Source organism: Mastigoproctus giganteus, chromosome 3 (assembly GCF_048544385.1).
Source record: "Mastigoproctus giganteus isolate SK-2022 chromosome 3, ASM4854438v1, whole genome shotgun sequence".
NCBI lineage: Eukaryota > Metazoa > Arthropoda > Arachnida > Uropygi > Thelyphonidae > Mastigoproctus > Mastigoproctus giganteus.
Genome location: NC_143577.1, coordinates 258,149,994 through 258,167,748, shown reverse-complemented (window position 1 = coordinate 258,167,748; position 17,755 = coordinate 258,149,994).

Sequence of the window (17,755 nt, the reverse complement as noted above, 5' to 3'; positions counted from 1 at the left end):
ATCGAAATTTGTACAAACAATTAAAAAAAATAAATCTGCTATGTTAGTTGTTGAAGAAAAGAAGTGAACCTGCATATTTATCTCTTCATTTATTTAACATCTATTTTATTTCAAAGTGAATAAAATTAAGTAAATGTATTTAATAATTATTGTAAAGATCTGAAATTTTTTTATAAAAGTGTACGATGCCTGCAAATAAAGTTCTGTCAACTCTGGTGGATGATTAAACAACAACTAATGCACGTCCATGACCAGGCTGTTGGGTGCAGATATATTAAGACATGTGATTATCCGGTCATACTCTATGGCGCCGAAGTCTGGACTTCAACTGCTACGACCCATCTTAGACGGATTTTCGCGGGGGTATTCTGGCTACTGAAGTGGGCCATATGAAAATTTAGGCTTCCCCCTGCACCAAGGACCACCCAGATAGCTCTCAACATGAGACGTCTTCTTGCCATCATTCACGAGAGAGGACTCGTCTTTGCCATAAAAATGATGGTCGGCATTATTTCAGTACCAGATTTCTGGGCTAACTGCTGATAGAGGATTCCGGTCCCAAGCCTTAGGGCTATCCAATCCTACAGGCCACTCCAAACCGATTAAACCTAATTGATCGGTTCCTACCCGTGCAAATGCTGCAAGACATACAGTTCTTGGACGGCGACCTCTACAAATTCGCAGTAGTAGTAGTAGTAGTAGTAGTAGTAGTAGTAGTGGCATGTGATGCAAGAAAGCAAGTGTATGAGCTTATGCAGCATCAGCCAAAAAAAAAAAAAAAAAAAAAATTTACAAAACAAATCCCTCTAAATGTTTCTCGAGTTCCTCCTTAAATTTATTTAACCTATCAACTTCCACAACGACAGATGGAAGTTTGTTCCAGCAATTAACCACCCGCTGGTTAAAGGCAAATTTCCGCACATCTATTCTACATCTGCCTTTTCTTAATTTGAATTTACGCCCCCTTAGGTTCGTAATCTGACAAAATGGAAGGATCCCATCAGAATTCACCGTGCTCAACCCATACAAGGCCTTATACACCTCAATCAGATCACCGCGCAGGTGCCTAGTCTCCAGCAGCTGCAATTTGCAGAACTTAAGCCTCTCTTGGTAAGAGGATCCCTTCATTCCCCTCACCAATCTTGTTGCCCTTCTCTGTACACGCTCAAGTAAATCTACATCCTTCCTAAAATGAGGCCTCCAGACCTGTACGCAGTACTCAAGGCGTGGCCTGACCATTGCCTTATACAGAGGGATAATCACCTCCTTTTCCCTGCTATCAAAATTCCTATATATCATTGACAAAACCCCATAACCTGCCCTGGCAGCCTGTCTGCATTGCTCAGAAAACTTCATATCTGACTGCACAATTACTCCCAGGTCTTTTTCATTTTCTACCACCTTAAGTGTAGTACCACACAGTTGGTACGTTTCTCTGGGGCCACTTCTACCCACACGCAGCACCTTGCATTTCTCAAGGTTAAACTTCAGTTGCCACTTCTTAGCCCATCTACCCAAATTATCTAGATCCTGTTGCAGTAGCACACTGCCATTACTGTCATTAACAACCCTGCCAACCTTTGTATCATCTGCAAACTTCGACATTAAGCCTGATATACCTTCATCAATATCATTGATAAATATACAAAACAACAGTGGACCTAACACCGAACCCTGTGGGACCCCACTAATAACATTAGTCCAAGAAGAGCAGCACCCATTGATTACCACCCTCTGTCTTCTCCCACTTAACCATCCTTTTATCCATTGTAGCAACTTACCCTTAATACCATTCTGCTCCAATTTGTTCAATAGTCTTCCATGCACAACAGTGTCAAAAGCTTTCCTGAAATCCAAATATATGATATCAAAATTATTTTTTGCATCCAGTTCCTTTGTAACCACATCATAATATCCTATCATATTTGTCAGACAAGACTTTCCCTTAACAAACCCATGCTGTGTCTGAATTATTGCTGCAGTCTTGCCTAGATGATCCTGCAATGCATCTTTATGAGAAATATAGGCAGAAATTAGTCGGTTGAGTTCCTTCCCAGGACCACGTCAGAGGACATTAGAACCTGCTCCCGAGGACCAGTCCATTTTTGCTATGGATCCGTCACTCCAATATTCAAACCTTTCTGGAGTCATAATGCTTTTTTTTGTGTTTATTTCCATCTTTGTTTATTATGTTGTGTAATTTCTTTTATGTAAACCACAGGCTTGTAGCTGCGAAGGGAGTTGTATACAACAATGCGCCTTCTGTGTATAATAAAGAGTTCTTTTTCTTCTTCTAACCTGATAATAATAATCATCCTAATAATGAGAGGGCGCGATGGCCCAGGGGTTACGACACTACCAGCCTGATGGACCCAGGTTCGAGTACCTCCTTGGCAGAAACGATCGTGGCGCCATCACGCTGGGAGACCGTTATAATAATAGTAATAAATTAGAATAATAATAATAAATTAATAAATAAATAAACGGCTAAGGCAGATTGTGGTGCCATCTGGCGTCACTCCCGAGAACTACCACTGGATATAAGCCGAAGGTAAACAGGCCCACCTCTATAGATGAATGATGTTGCAGAGATATATTGATCATACTGCATCGAGTGTGGAGCACGATAAAATCACTCACGTTCAGGCCTTAGGCAGAGGGGTCGGTTCGAAAAATCTGAGACAGTGTCCCGAGGAATACAGTGGAGCAGATGGTGCTGTCCCCCAAATGGCTACCACAAGAAAAGTGCAAGACAATCCAGCTCCACCAACTGGACGTGCTTCCTGCCCAATTAATATATCTTTATTGCAGGCAGCAATTGGCATGATTGCCTGATGCAATAATACCCACAACAGCGACAATGCTAGGGGTTTAACATTAAATAAATTATACAGGAAAAATTACTTAAAACATATATTAGGACATAAAACGTATAATTACATATTTTACATATAAGATTAATATTAACGTGTGAAATGAAGACACATGAAAGGACGATGACAGTCACTCGGTTGAAGACGAAAGCTGGTCCCTGATGATGCGTCTTCTGTACGATTTGTCCTCTATGAACTTTTTGTAGTCCACATCCATCTCCTGGACATTGTGGAGCATCTCCATGGGCAGGAATCTATCCCCTATTCTCAGCCTCCACGCCACAGACTGCAGAGAGGGGAGGGCTCTTAAAGGTTTTGGGGGGGATCCTCCAATTGAACATCTGCCAAAAATTTGGCGTATTGACTTCACCCGCTATCATTTTAATTGACACAAGCAAGCGGAGGACAAATATCCGTTTGGGGACTTTTCTGTAATTTAGAAGTTGGATGATATCTGAAGTATGTATGAGTGGTGGCAGTTTATGCTTGAAGAGGACCCACCGAAGAAGCCAGTACTCATCAGATGCAATGGTGTTTAGCGTGGTTTTCGTTGCCGACGCCCATATTTCTGACCCGTAGGTGATGGCTGGCTGCAGAAACTGGTATATGTATTGGAGCGTGTACTCAGGCTCTGTGACACGAAGGAGGTGTTGTTTGGCAAGCCATCTTGCTCTGCAGACCTTGTTGTGAATGTCTGCAACATGGTGTTTGAAACTGAGTTTAGGGTCGAATATAACGCTGTGGGGGGGTATTTTTATTTGTTTTGAATTGTAATTTTTAAATTAGTATAAGTGTATATAAATTTACTTTTAAATTTTATCCCCTTAGATACACTCCCCACTAGCGCGTCTGACCTCACTACACAGAAAATTCCAAGTTCAAGGGGAAGCTCCTAAATGTGTTTAATTCCCTTTGGATAGGCTTTTACTCAGAACAACAAAGAAACTCACAAATGTTATAAAAAAATTTAGTTTATTAAGCATATTTACATGATCATAATAAAAAAACAAATAATAATTGAATTTATACCTAAGACAACATACTTTAGTCTCATCTCATTATATACATCTATCTTAATCTTGCATTGGTTGAGACTATCGATTACAATATCAATCCAGTTCCATTCCTTCCCGTATACATTCAATCCTGCATCCTTTAAAAACCATCAATAACAAAATAGATTCCTTTCTATAAATTTCTTCAGATATTGATCATGCATGCACCAATTAAAACCGTTAATAACAAATTAACAATCCTCTTTCTATTAATTCTTACATAATTCAATACTTATTCAATTACCTATCATAAGGATTATTAAAAAGGGTATCACTGACTTCTATTTCCCATTCAAAAATTTTTCTTTATATATTTATTTATTAGTTTGTCCTGGCTACTGCTCCTTCAGCACACTTACTAAATTTAACTTATCCTTGTTACTGAGTAATTATTATGCACTGTATATTTCTAAAGTTCTGCTACTTAATTTCAGGGTTCTTACAGTTCGTGGTGTGTATGGGAACAAGTATGTAACTAATCACTTACTTAGTTATTCGGAGGCTCTGCGGCATGTCCTTTGTCTTTCTCGCGGTGGAAGCAAATCATCTTCATCTAGAATTTATCTTGCAATCTTCGGAGAGTTCGACAGGGGTTTTCGGGTTTGCTTCTTGGGTTTCGAGTACTCTTGCTCCTAAAGAATGATTCACTCATCTGGTCAGCACTTTTGTTCTCCTTTTGATCCGGCTCCGGAATCTGTTTGCTTCAGCTCCAATTTCTCCGGGCATCAGGCATCTTGTTTATCCTACAATAGCTAACTTAACAGTGTTAGACTTTCTCCATTATTATTGTTGCCTATTGCGCTTTAGTGAACTCAAAAAAAAACTCTGCAAACTCTGAACTCTCCTTACTGAAACATAACTGTGTCGGCTACTCGCTGACGGATTGACTAACTGCTACATCTTACTGACTCTGACTCATTCTTTCCTCCTCCACTCCTCCGTCCTTCTTACCCAAAAACAAACTTCTTCCACCACATCAAAAATTAAATTCTTCTCCTCCTTTCCGCAGTTTTCTTCGGAGTTTGTCACGCCCCCCAACAGTGTTTTCTACCAATCCCCTCTTCTTTATTCCTTATTTTTCCTTTAATTCGTTGGAAACCTCGGTCAGCCTTCCCCGTAGCACGTGAACACTACTCCCTACTTTCAACTTGTTGGATCTGTGGCCTCCCTGTGTGTTCTTTGAAGTAGCCGGTTGTCCAAAACAACACATTAACCTACACATATAGCGCCTCGTCTCTAAGGCATTTTAATCCCACAAGGAAACTACATTCGTGACTGCAGCATCTATTTTATTGAACTTGTGTGTGTTTACAAACCAATTGCCTGTCTGCGGTGCTTTGACCGTATTAATGTGTCTCGGGAATGACCCTCAACTGTTTTGTCGCACTCGGCCACCCGCTGTGTTTTCCGAGTGTTCCTTGCTTTTAACGAAAGTAAGGCTAATTATTCTGTTTTCGTTTCACTACCCTTTCCCAGGACAACTAATTTGGTTCTGCTAGTGTTATGTAGGAATTTATTTACAATAGACAAAATCTTAATATTTTCAACCCCTTTATCTCATTAATGGCAAGAATCTAAACAAAAGGAACTAATTTTCCAAATAATAAAAAATCAGATTTTTGTAAGATTTTTAATATTCTTACAACGCCGAGATCTTTGTGCTTGATGACTGGGGTGATGGGTGTTCCGTGGGTTTCCAGGTTTAGTTGCGTTGGGTTTGATTTGAGGGAAAATACCATTTGTGCAGATTTTTTTGGATTTACCTTAAGAGAGAACTGTGCCAAGTATGTAATCAGATTCTTGAGGCTGTTGATAATGTTTGCAGAAACAGAATAAGGTCAGGCGGTCCCGTTGATCCGATAGAGGAGCTTCAAGTCGTCTGCATAACTGATAAATTTTGTTTGCTGGGTGGTCACTACGCTAGTGACCACCCAGGAAGGGAGAAAACGCCAACGCATGAAGTGGAGCATCGAAATGAATACATACATCATGCAAGCCTACTATGAAATAACAAAGCTGGACACCGATATGACAACTTACAGGGTGAGTTCTCTTATTGATTCCAGGATATGGAAGTCACCGAACAGCAAATAGCGGACCAGAGAAGGACCATTGTCACGAAGAACCTGATAGCTCTTCCAAACTTGAAAAAAATCAAGCTAGACCTGAGCGATCAACCACGAAGGATAAAGAATACGGAAACAGAGTAGAAAGAACATAGCACCACCGAACCAGAGGAGGAAGAGCAAGAATAAATACAACCCACAGCGACTGAAGTGGAAAGAGACGAGGTCATGATATCCAGAAGAGAGGACGATTGGAAGAAGGCAATAACAGAATTCGAAGGAATGGATCCCACAAAGACTAACGTGATAACGAAGCAGAGGCCAAATAGAACCTTGTGGAGAGTCACAGAACAGAGTTTCAAATGGCACATCGTCGCACAGAGTCTGAATCGGCACATAATACCGCATTACCTCGACAGCAATGGTGCAACACTAGAGGCCATCCACACAGACGTATATTGTGCAGCGGTAGCAGCCACGAGGATTAATGGAAGAGAAACGAGGACCAGCAGCAGAAGTACCGAAAACAGAAGGAACCGCCAGCTTCGAAAAGAAAATTTCAGCAGAAGATAGAAGAATTAAGAGTCAAGAGAGGCCAACTGACCCAGTACCAACGGGGCAAAGTGCAAAGTGTGTTAAGTGTCTAACAGCACCAGGGGTTTCCCCCATCTCTGCGTTGCTTTCATTGTGAGTGTACCAGTTCACTGGGAAGGCCAGAGATTTAAAAGTGTGTACCAACGGGGCATTCCATTGAAATACCTGATTCCACCACTGCCTGTGCTACTTGCACATCCGTGGTTAAAATCTTTAACTTTAATTTGTTCTGAATTCGAGGGTTAAAAATTTAAACACTTTATAATACATAACACACAATTTAAAAATTTCCTATCACTTAGCCTGTTCTGAGGAGGGATGGAACTGCTAACATTGTTAGCAATTAAACAACACTGATCAACTCAGTTTCCATCCCTGCCACTTGGAGGCAGATTTCTACTGTCTAACATTTTTCTTCTTTTGAACACCTCCTTTATAAATTCATTAAAATAAGAACACTGTACTTTATTTATGGAAAAGACACTTAGCCTTGCTTCATCCAAAAAACCAATTGATCTTTCCAATTTAGATCTAATGTCAGTATACAAGGTGCACTCCAACATTATATGTTTAGAGGTTTCTTCCATACCGCATATGCAGAGTCCTGACTCTTTTAAGCCCATCTCAAAGAGCCTAAGCTTAAGCCCATGGCCAATACCAATGGGGCATAGTGGCATAGTGTTTTGTGGAAGGCACCACCGGTGGTTTCCCACATCTGCACCATGATACTCTGTGAAGAATTTACAGAATCTCTGTAAAAGACAGAAAAAGTGTGGTGCCTGGTTTGTGACAGAGTTGTGCTGTGTTCTGTTGTTCTGTCTCTGGCTGCTTAGCCGCAAGGCCGCTAAGGGAACCCCACGTTGACCGCCACCACCACTGGGAGGTGAGCCAGGCTGCCTATTATACTCTGGCTGGCCTCCGCCAGGGTTGCCTGAGCTTCCGGACGGAGGCCAAAAAAAAAAAAAAATAATAATAATAATAAATAAAAATAAATAAAAATAAATAAAAATAAAAATAAATAATAAAAATAATAAAATAATTAAAAAATAATAATTAATAAATAATTAAATAAAAAATAAATAAATAAAGTAACAGATTAAAAAATATAATAATAATAAAAAATAAAAATAAATAAATAAAAATAATAAAATAATTAAAAAATAATAATTAATAAATAATTAAATAAAAAATAAATAAATAAAGTAACAGATTAAAAAATAAAAATAATAAAATAATTAAAAAATAATAATTAATAAATAATTAAATAAAAAATAAATAAATAAAGTAACAGATTAAAAAATAAAAATAATAATAAAAAATAAAAATAATAATAAGAAATAAAAATAAGTAAATAAGGTAACAGTTTAAAAAAAGAGAGAGAGAGAGAGAGGGGCATAGAAGAAGAGAGGATTTGAGGGGGAATGAATTTGGGTGGGTTGGCAGGGGAGAATAAATCCACCCTAGTTTACGCGGAGTATAGGAAAGGGTGTGGGTTTAAAAGTCACAGGGGGACAGGAGCCCCTGTGTAATTGCCAATGGCATAGTGCCTGTAGATCCCGCACCTAGATCGGTGCCAGCAGTATATCCTACCCATTTCGGGTTTGCGATGACTTTTAAATCCCGCACTCCGAGGAGTGCCAGGATCCCGCACCTTGGATGGTGCCTGCAATAAATCCTACCCTACTCGGGTTAGCATGATCATGTCTGTGTTGTTCTGGGCGGGGATTGTGAGTTATCCCACGCCGGTCCAGTTTAGTTCTTGGGCTCTGAGTTCTGCAATCTTAGCTCGCCTAAGTGCAAATGTTTCTTGCGCTTAGGTGGTCAATGCCTTATAGGTATCTTCCTCGAGTAGCAGAGTAAATTCTTGATTACGAGGGTTTCTTTGTATTGTGGTGAGGAATTTAAGCCTAATGTTGTCGTAGCTGGGGCACTCATACATGAGGTCAATTTTTGTTGGAAGGATCCATGGCCGGTGATGATAAAGGTCACATGGAGGCCAGGTGAAAACCATGGTGGAGGTTCCAGGTGAGTTAAACTTATTGATGGAAGGAATCGTTTTGTGATGGCCCCCTTTGTTGTGGTGTCCCAGTCATGTTGCCATATCTCTTGTAGATGTTTGGTTATCCGTTGTCTTTCCTGCCTGGTGCCTGATGTCAAGTTGAAAATTTAGCAGTTGGGTTGGAACTCCCTTCTTTAAATGATAAAAAAAACCCTCTTTTAACCAATTCTAACCAGATAGCCAGGATAATACATCAGAAGCTAGTGAGAAAATACCATTATACCGTAGTACAAGTGCGAACCCCAGGCAGTACTAGAGACCCGAACCCACAAGCTGTACTGGGACCGCGCCATACTAACCGATAAGACAATTCCTCACAACCGACCAGACATAACCCTTGTGGACAAAATGGAAAAGGCTACCTACCTGATTCATATAAGCGATTCTCTGGAAAATCCCGCTGGGTCTTCAAAAGTCCGCGAGTGCAGGAATTTCGGAAATTCAGTTGGAATTGCGCCTCCAATCGCGTGTGGAAGGCAAATAAAGGTGAAGCACGGCGAGGCATTTCAGACTCGCAATTTTTAATTAATTCTCCGCCATCTTCCCAGCGTCGGGATGCCCTTACGCGTCTCAATTAAAGCGACCCCCGCAGAGAGTTAATTAATTACCGCGTGCCGGATGAGTTTATTCAGATCGCGGATGCTTCGGCGAAGGTCGACGGAAAAAGGAATCTCCGTCTTTCCATTATCGCCGTTTCGCTCCTCCGTAATGAGATGTTCGGATTGCGGAAGTTTCGAACTTCGAGCGGCCTGCACGCTCGTGCCGTACACAACAGCGGCATCGTAATACAGTACGCCACATTCGGAAGTAAATAGCAGTTTGATATATTCGCGGAGAATTCGGGAGTTCGATTCAATTTGGACACGCAAAGGTCATCGGGCAAGCGGGACAATAATAAGCGAATGTCGATGCGCAGAAACGGGGTCTGCATTCTTGTATGTTTACTGCCTAAGTTACAATGAACTAACGTGCATAGGCACCCTCCTAGGTGAAGGCTGTTCAGGGGTGAAGCATCGCAATAAATTGAATAATAATTCTGTGGAAATAATGTTCATAAAGGATGAGAGATTCATTTTCTCCACTGAAACTCTCAGCCTAAGCCATGGCAATTTGATTCATACTTTAAATTTAAAAAATGAAAAACGTACAAATCCTACTTAAAGTTTTCGCTCATTACAAGAAGATTCAAGAAATTCACAAACTTCAAATTCAAGCGAGGTGCAGACGTGATTCTTAAAAGAAAAGCCGCTCCTAAAAGTTGTCCCAGTGGCCTTTCAATTTGAGTCGGGAAACTGTCCTACAAATCTACTTTCATTTAAGGTAATTCCTCTATATATAAAAAGGGACCGCCTGATGACTTTTGCAATTACAGACCAATAACAATACAGTCAATTTTAAGATATATATTTTCCCATATAAGCAAATATCTACATCAATATGGGCTGTAAAACAACTCTCTATTCTCATATCAGAAGGGCAAGAGCACACAGACATTATTAGAGAGTTTAGTAGACTCTCTAAACTTACATTTAAACAACAATAACCTCATAATGATCTTATTTATGGATTTGACCAAATCATATGACCTCCCAATATTGCAATAGAAATTACTGAAATCTGGTATAAGGGGAAGACTCAACTCCTAGCAAATTATTTAACCAAAGAAAAATAACCGTAGAAGTAGAAAATACAAAGGGAAAATCTTATAATGTAAAGAGAGGAGTACCTCAGGGAAATCATGCAGGGCCAATCATATTCAACCTCTATATAAATGACATATTCGAAGTAATTAAGAACTCCTTCGTAAAAATCTATGCAGATGATTCAATCGTATATCTAATTGGAAAGAACTTGACAAAAATGGCTAAAGATTTACAGCAGGATGTAATACATTTACAAACTTGGTTGCACGATAAGAAATTAGCACTCAGCTTTTAAAAGACAAAATTTTTGGTAATTAGACCTCCTCATCAAACCTTGGACATTCATCCCTCTATTAAATTACATAAACATGATTGCCTACATGAACAGAATTTCCAGAATTGCAAATGTCTAACTGTGGAACAAGTTTCAAATCATGGTTACCTTGGGTTATGGATCGACTACAGTCTAAGTTGGGCGATGCATATAACAAACTTATACAAAAAAATGTTATTTTATGTGTACTTTTTTACTACATTAAGAATAAGTTAAATCTTAGAACAAAAGTTGCATTAGTGGACTCCCAACTCAATTATTTAGTAAATGTATGGACACCAGCAAATACAACAGAAATAAGGGTAGTAATCAACTTAATTAACGGGATTTTGAAACATTTAATGTGGACAAACTCTTGGAATGATCTGAATAAGAGAAGGCAATTTTTGTTGAAATATAAAATACTATATATCCAATTCAAAAACTGAAGTTAAATTTATTCTTGAAAAATCTTAACACTATTTATGAAGAATCAAATCTGCAATCGAATGGCACACATAATTTAAGGAACCCAAAAGCAATTGTTTTGCCTCGCCCTAGGGTACTAAATAGATTTGGAGATAGGGCACACAATTAACATATTAAATAACTTGTTTGCTAGTGTAGATTTCAGGCTCAGGAGAAGTTACCCCATCTCCAAATTAAAATTCCCAATAAGAAAATATTTTTGATACTGAATGATACATTGAATTAAAATTGCAATGCAGATAAATTGTTATCTCTGTTTGCAGTGCGGGATGTACTATGTGTTGTGATTTCATTATCTTTTCCGTTAGGTAACAAATTTTTATGCAAAAACTGTTGTAAATGAAGAATTACAACTTGTTTTCAAGAAATTTACATTTCTTAACAAGTTCATTTATTGTAAACGAATTCTCTTAATAAAAATAAATTGATTTGTATTGTATTATTATTATTATTATTATTATTATTATTATTATCATTATTATTATTATTATTATTATTATCCGTTTATTGCTCTGCTTACGAGCCATCCCCTGCGCAGCAGAAAGCTAGGAGTTGGGGGGGTTGATATTTATATTCAAAGGTTAAGACAGGGACATGTGTCCGGGGTTCCATGCAGCAACATATATTCTGTAAGCTTTAGCTTACTGTGAAAGTATTAAAAAAAGAAGGGGGAGGGAGACAAGAAACTGGAATTTATAAGCTTCTAGAAAGTCATCATCATCAGCCGTTTTAAATCACTGCAGGATGAAAGCCTCTCCAGCAACTTTCCAGTTCCTTCTATTTTGTGCAATGGGCTTCCATTTACTACCCAAAAACTGATGAATTTCTTCTGTGTATCTCGATCGTTATCTTCCTGGTTTTCGTCTAGCAGCTCATCTTGGGAACCATTCTGTTATTTTCTTAGTGCATCTGTCATCATGTCTTCGAGCTATTTGTCCTGCCCAATACTACTTTAGTTCTTTAGTTTTGATAAGAATTACTTTAGTTCTTTAGTTTTGATAAGAATGTCCTTTACTTGAGTTTGTTGCCTAATCCATGTGTTTCTCTTCTTATCTAGCAGGATGATTCCCAATATAATTCGTTCTATTCTTCGCTGTGTAGTTCTCACCTTCTCTTCCATTCTTTCGGTGAGTGCCCAAGTTTCACTTCCATAAGTCATGGTGGGGCTGGAATTTATTCTTCTCTTGACTTCCAGCCATTTATCATTATTACAGCTAATAACTTGTCCCAGATACGTATATGACTCCACCTTTTCAATTACTGCTTCTTCAATCATTATATCCCTTTCTGTGGCATACTTGTTCATCATTACTTTTGTTTTAGCCATATTCATCTTTAGTCCAAAATCCTTACTAGCTGTGCATAACTGATTAAGATTTCCCTCTAATTCTTTGGGATCGTGGCTTATGACCACAATGTTCCCTGCAAATCGTAAATGGTTTAGGTACTCTCCGTTCACATTGACTCTTTTCTGCGACCAGTCTAATCTTCTGAAAGCTTCCTCAAGGGCAGCAGTAAACAGCTTCGGAGATATTGTGTCTACCTTCTCTAACTCCTTTCTCGATTTTAAATTTGCTACTGTCTTTGTCTAGTCTAATAAAGGAGGTAGCGTTCTCATATATTTTCTTCAAAATCATAATATGTGGGGTATCTATGCCTTGTCTTTCCAGTGCCCGAAACATTGCCTTATGCTGTATGGAGTCAAATGCCAGGCATAATGGTGTTTTATGTTCATTTGCTTTCTCCATTATTTGTAATATTACGTGTGGATGATCCATAGTTGAGAATCTTGTCCTAAAGCTAGCTGGCTCTTTTGGTTGATTCTCATCAAGTATTCTTTCTAATCTGTTAGTAATGACACTGGTGAACAACTTGTAGGTGTGGGATAACAAGCTAATTGGTCTATAATTTCCAATTTCTGATTTATCTCCTTTCTTATGCAGCAAAACTATGATTGCATTATTCCACTCCTCAGGCGTCACACCTTTTCGAATGCATTTTGTGAAGAGTCTTGCCAGTTTTTGTGTCATGTTTCTTCCTCCCAATTTTAACAACTCTACAGTAACTTCATCTTTCCCCGGGGATTTCTGATTCTTTATTTTCATCAACGCATTTTCTAGCTCATCCTGAAGGATATTGTGTATGTTGTATGTGTTGTTAATTTTTGATCCATCTACCCCCACTACTGGCATCATTCCCTCGTTCCTTATATAATTCTTTATAGAAAGTGGTCAAGGTAAATTTAGTACGGTTAAGAACGAGGCAGCCTTCCACTAGAAAGGAACTTTGATCCCACGGAGAAAGATATCTTCCAGGAACCATGCAGAGCAAAACGGACATTTAGGGTCCAGTTTTAGGGTGAGAAAGCTAGATGGTCAAGTGCAGTCCAGATAATCAGGGATTAGCCAAATAAAAGGATTTATCCTTACAGAAAACTGCTATAGTTTCTTCGTTCTTCACACAGGAACAATAAATACTTAAGAGGATTAGTTAACACCCTTTTTCCTATGTAAGACAAATTCTTACCTTATAAATTGATTTAGGAATTTCACTCTAAACTTATGATTTAATTAGTGCCCATTTTGTCTTGGGGAATATAATTTCACAAACTTTCTCTAATCAAGACAAATCGTACATTTGACATCAATTTATGGACTAATGCTAGTCCCAAGGGTTAGCTACATTCAGAAGTTCTTTTTCTTTCTCTGTATTTCTCTACCCTTTCTTTCCAAAATATATCATACATATATGTTAGACAATAATTAATAACAAATATCCAATTTCTCTCTTTTGCCTTTCTACATATGTTTAATTATACATTAATAAAAACCCATAACTATCATCTGACTTATTCCTATATTTATGTATAATATATATTTATCTTTTTTGTACATCCTTCACTTAGTATCTTTCTAAACTTCTACTAATCTGATATTAGGGTTCCTACAGTCCTTTGGAGACTTAGAGGGGAACAGGTATCCTGTGTGTTATCAGACACTCAGCCTAGAACACTGATGGATCCAATATCTCTCTATTACAGAAGATTTAGGAGAAGTCCGGTTGGCCTGCCTCCCTAAAATCCACTCATGCACACCTTCCCGATGGTAAGCCCTGTTACGTCGCTTAGGTAGCAACGAACGTGTAGAGTGGTTCTCTTCAAGACGCCTGGTCAGAGTGAAGAGGAAAAGACCAAACCCTCCAGCATGAGAGCACAACAATACAAATGGCCCTCAGTCCCCAGCAGCTTTCACTCTCCCTCTTACGGCAACGAGAGGATCAGAGTGGCAGCAGAGGGTGCTAAGAATCTCTGGGTACGACCAGGCTGCCATGCACGGAAACTGAACTTGGCCTGTTATAACGTACGATCACTCATCGGTGAAGACAGGATATTAGAGCTGGAAAAGGAATTAGAAAATGTGAATTGGAATATCATCGGTTTGGCTGCATGGCCAAACCGATGATATTCCAACTAAAGAATTGTGGAAATCTGCTGTACACCAATGGAAACAGTGAAAGGAGTGAAGGTGGAGTTGGGTTTCTGGTCCATAAAGATTTTAAAAACAACATTTTGGAATTCAAAAGTACATCACCAAGGGTGTCAAGACTAATATTCAAGATTTCTAAGAGGTACAAGCTAAAGATTATAATGATTTATGCACCAACATCGAGCCATGAAGAAGAGGTTGAAGAAATGTACACCGAAATTGAGAGTCTTCTAGATGAGCAGAAAACCCACTACACTATCATTATGGGGGACTTCAATGCTAAGGTTGGGAAAAGGCAAAACAGCGCAGAAAGGGGAACTATAGGGAATTTTGAAATTGATGAAAGAAATAAAAGAGGTGAAAGAATTGTGGAATTTGCAGAATCTCAAGGACTGTCAGTTATGAACACTTTTTTAAAGAAAAGGGTGAACAGAAAGTGGATATGGAAGAGTCCAAATGGATTAACAACTAATGAAATCGACTTCATCCTCACTAACAGAACATATATTGTGAATGATGTTACCGTCCTGAATAAGGTAAATGTTGGAAGTGATCACAGAATGGTAAGATGTACACTTGATATAGATGTAGGAAAGGAAAGGAAAAAACTGACTCCAGTAAATAATACAAAGATCTTTGAGATAACAGAGGAGAAAAAGCAGCATGTACTGGAACTTAAGAACAAGTTTGAGTTTCCGCAGACTGTTCAGGACCAAGATATCGACAAGAAATACTACAAATTTCTGAAAGTGATAAAGCCCAAGAAACCTATAGGTAAAAAGAAATCCAAAGAAGAAAAAAATAGTCAAGAAACAATTGTTATGATGAACCGAAGGCGACAAATGAAGAGCAAGAAAAACACTGACAGGGAGAAAATTGAGTATACTGAGTTATGCAAAGCCATTAGAAAGAGACTCTGAGAGGACATAAGAAGATTTAACACAAGAAAAGTAGAACAAGCATTAAGGGAAAAGAAAGGATTTAAATCAGCAGCCATGAGCAGTAATACAGAAAGACAAATGATACTGAAACTGAAGAATAGTGATGGTGTACTTATAAACAGCAGAGAATGCATAATTCAAATAGCAGAAGACTACTATAGAGAATTATACAAGGAGCAGGGGAATGATGCCAGCAGTGGGGAAGATGGATCGCAAATTAGCAACACATACGACATACCCGATATTCTTTCTGATGAGGTAGAACAGGCGTTGAAGAGAATGAAGAATCAGAAAGGGAAGAGGAAGTTACTGTGGAGTTGTTAAAATTGGGAGGAAGAGACATAACACAAAAACTGGCAAGGCTCTTCACAAAGTGCATTAGAAAAGGTGTGACGCCTAAGCAGTGGAATAATGCAATCATAGTTTTGCTGCATAAGAAAGGAGATAAATCAGAAATTGGAAATTATAGACCAATTAGCTTGTTGTCCCACATCTACAAGTTGTTCACAAGGGTAATGCCTAACAGATTAGAAAGAATCCTTGATGATAATCAACCGAAAGAGCAAGCTAGCTTTAGGACAGGATTCTCAACTATGGATCACCTTCACGTAATATTACAAATAATGGAGAAAGCAAATGAACATAAAACACCATTATGCCTGGCATTGGACTCCATACAACATAAGGCAATGTTTCGGGTACTGGAAAGACAAGGCATAGTTACCCCATATATTATGATTTTGAAGAAAATATATGAGAGTGCTACCTCCTTTATTAGACTAGACAAAGACAGCAGGAAATTTAAAATCGAGAAAGGAGTTCGACAAGGAGACACAATATCTCCGAAGCTGTTTACTGCTGCCCTTGAGGAAGCTTTCAGAAGATTAGACTGGTCGCAGAAAGGAGTCAATGTGAACGGAGAGTACCTAAACCATTTACGATTTGCAGATGACATTGTGGTCATAAGCCACGATCCCAAAGAATTATAGGAAAATCTTAATCAGTTATGCACAGTTAGTAAGGATTTTGGACTAAAGATGAATATGGCTAAAACAAAAGAAATGATGAACAAGTATGCCACAGAAAGGGAAATAATGATTGAAGGAGCAGTAATTGAAAAGGTGGAGTCATATACTTATCTGGGACAAGTTATCAGCTGTAATAATGATAAATGGCTGGAAGTCAAGAGAAGAATAAATTTCGGATGGATAGCATTCAGGAAATATAGTCACATACTGAAGAGCAATATCCCAGTTTGTCTGAAACGTAAAATAATGAACCAATGTATACTCCCCACCATGACTTATGGAAGTGAAACTTGGGCACTCACCAAAAGAATGGAAGAGAAGCTGAGAACTACACAGCGGCGAAGAACGGAAGAGAAGCTGAGAACTACACAGCGAAGAATGGAACGAATTATATTGGGAATCAGACTGTTAGATAAGAAGAGAAACACATGGATTAGGCAGCAAACTCAAGTAAAGGACATTCTTATCAAAACTAAAGAACTAAAATGGTCTTGGGCAGGACACATAGCTCGAAGACATGATGACAGATGGACTAATAAAATAATAGAATGGTACCCAAGAGGAGCTAGAAGAAAACCTGGAAGACAAAGGCGGAGATGGATAGATGAAATTCATGAGTTTTTGGGTAGTAAATGGATGGCCAGTGCTCAAAACAGAAGGAACTGGAAAGTTTCTGGAGAGGCCTTCATCCTGCAGTGGATTGAAAATAGCTGATGATGATGATGACAGTCCTTTATAGGTAAGTGAGAATACCTTATAACTAGTCACTTACTTAATTTTTACAAACCGAACTTCTCTGTCTTGGGGCCTTTCGCTCCTTGTTTGAGACGGTCCTCATCGTTTGACAAGGACATTCATCTTAGGACTTCCAGAGGATTTTGGTGCGGGTCACAGTTCTGCTACTCTGCTGAAACTCACTGTTCCATCTGGTCTGGGCTGGCTCTTTGACGTAGGGTCCTACTCCGTCGTTACGGGAACTGCTATCTTTCCTTCTGCTTTGCTCCGTCCGCTCTAGTCTGGCACTTTGCCTTCACCGCCTGTTAGTTTCGATACAGGGGCTGCTTCATACCGTCTGGGACATCGAACTCGATGCCTTCATCAAAAGGGGCTTCCTCCTTTTCCAGGCACTTTTGTCTTCGCTGATCTATCATTCCATTCCTTTACTTTCTCCGTTACTTTTCTCTCTCTCCCACTTCTCCGCTCCACCTT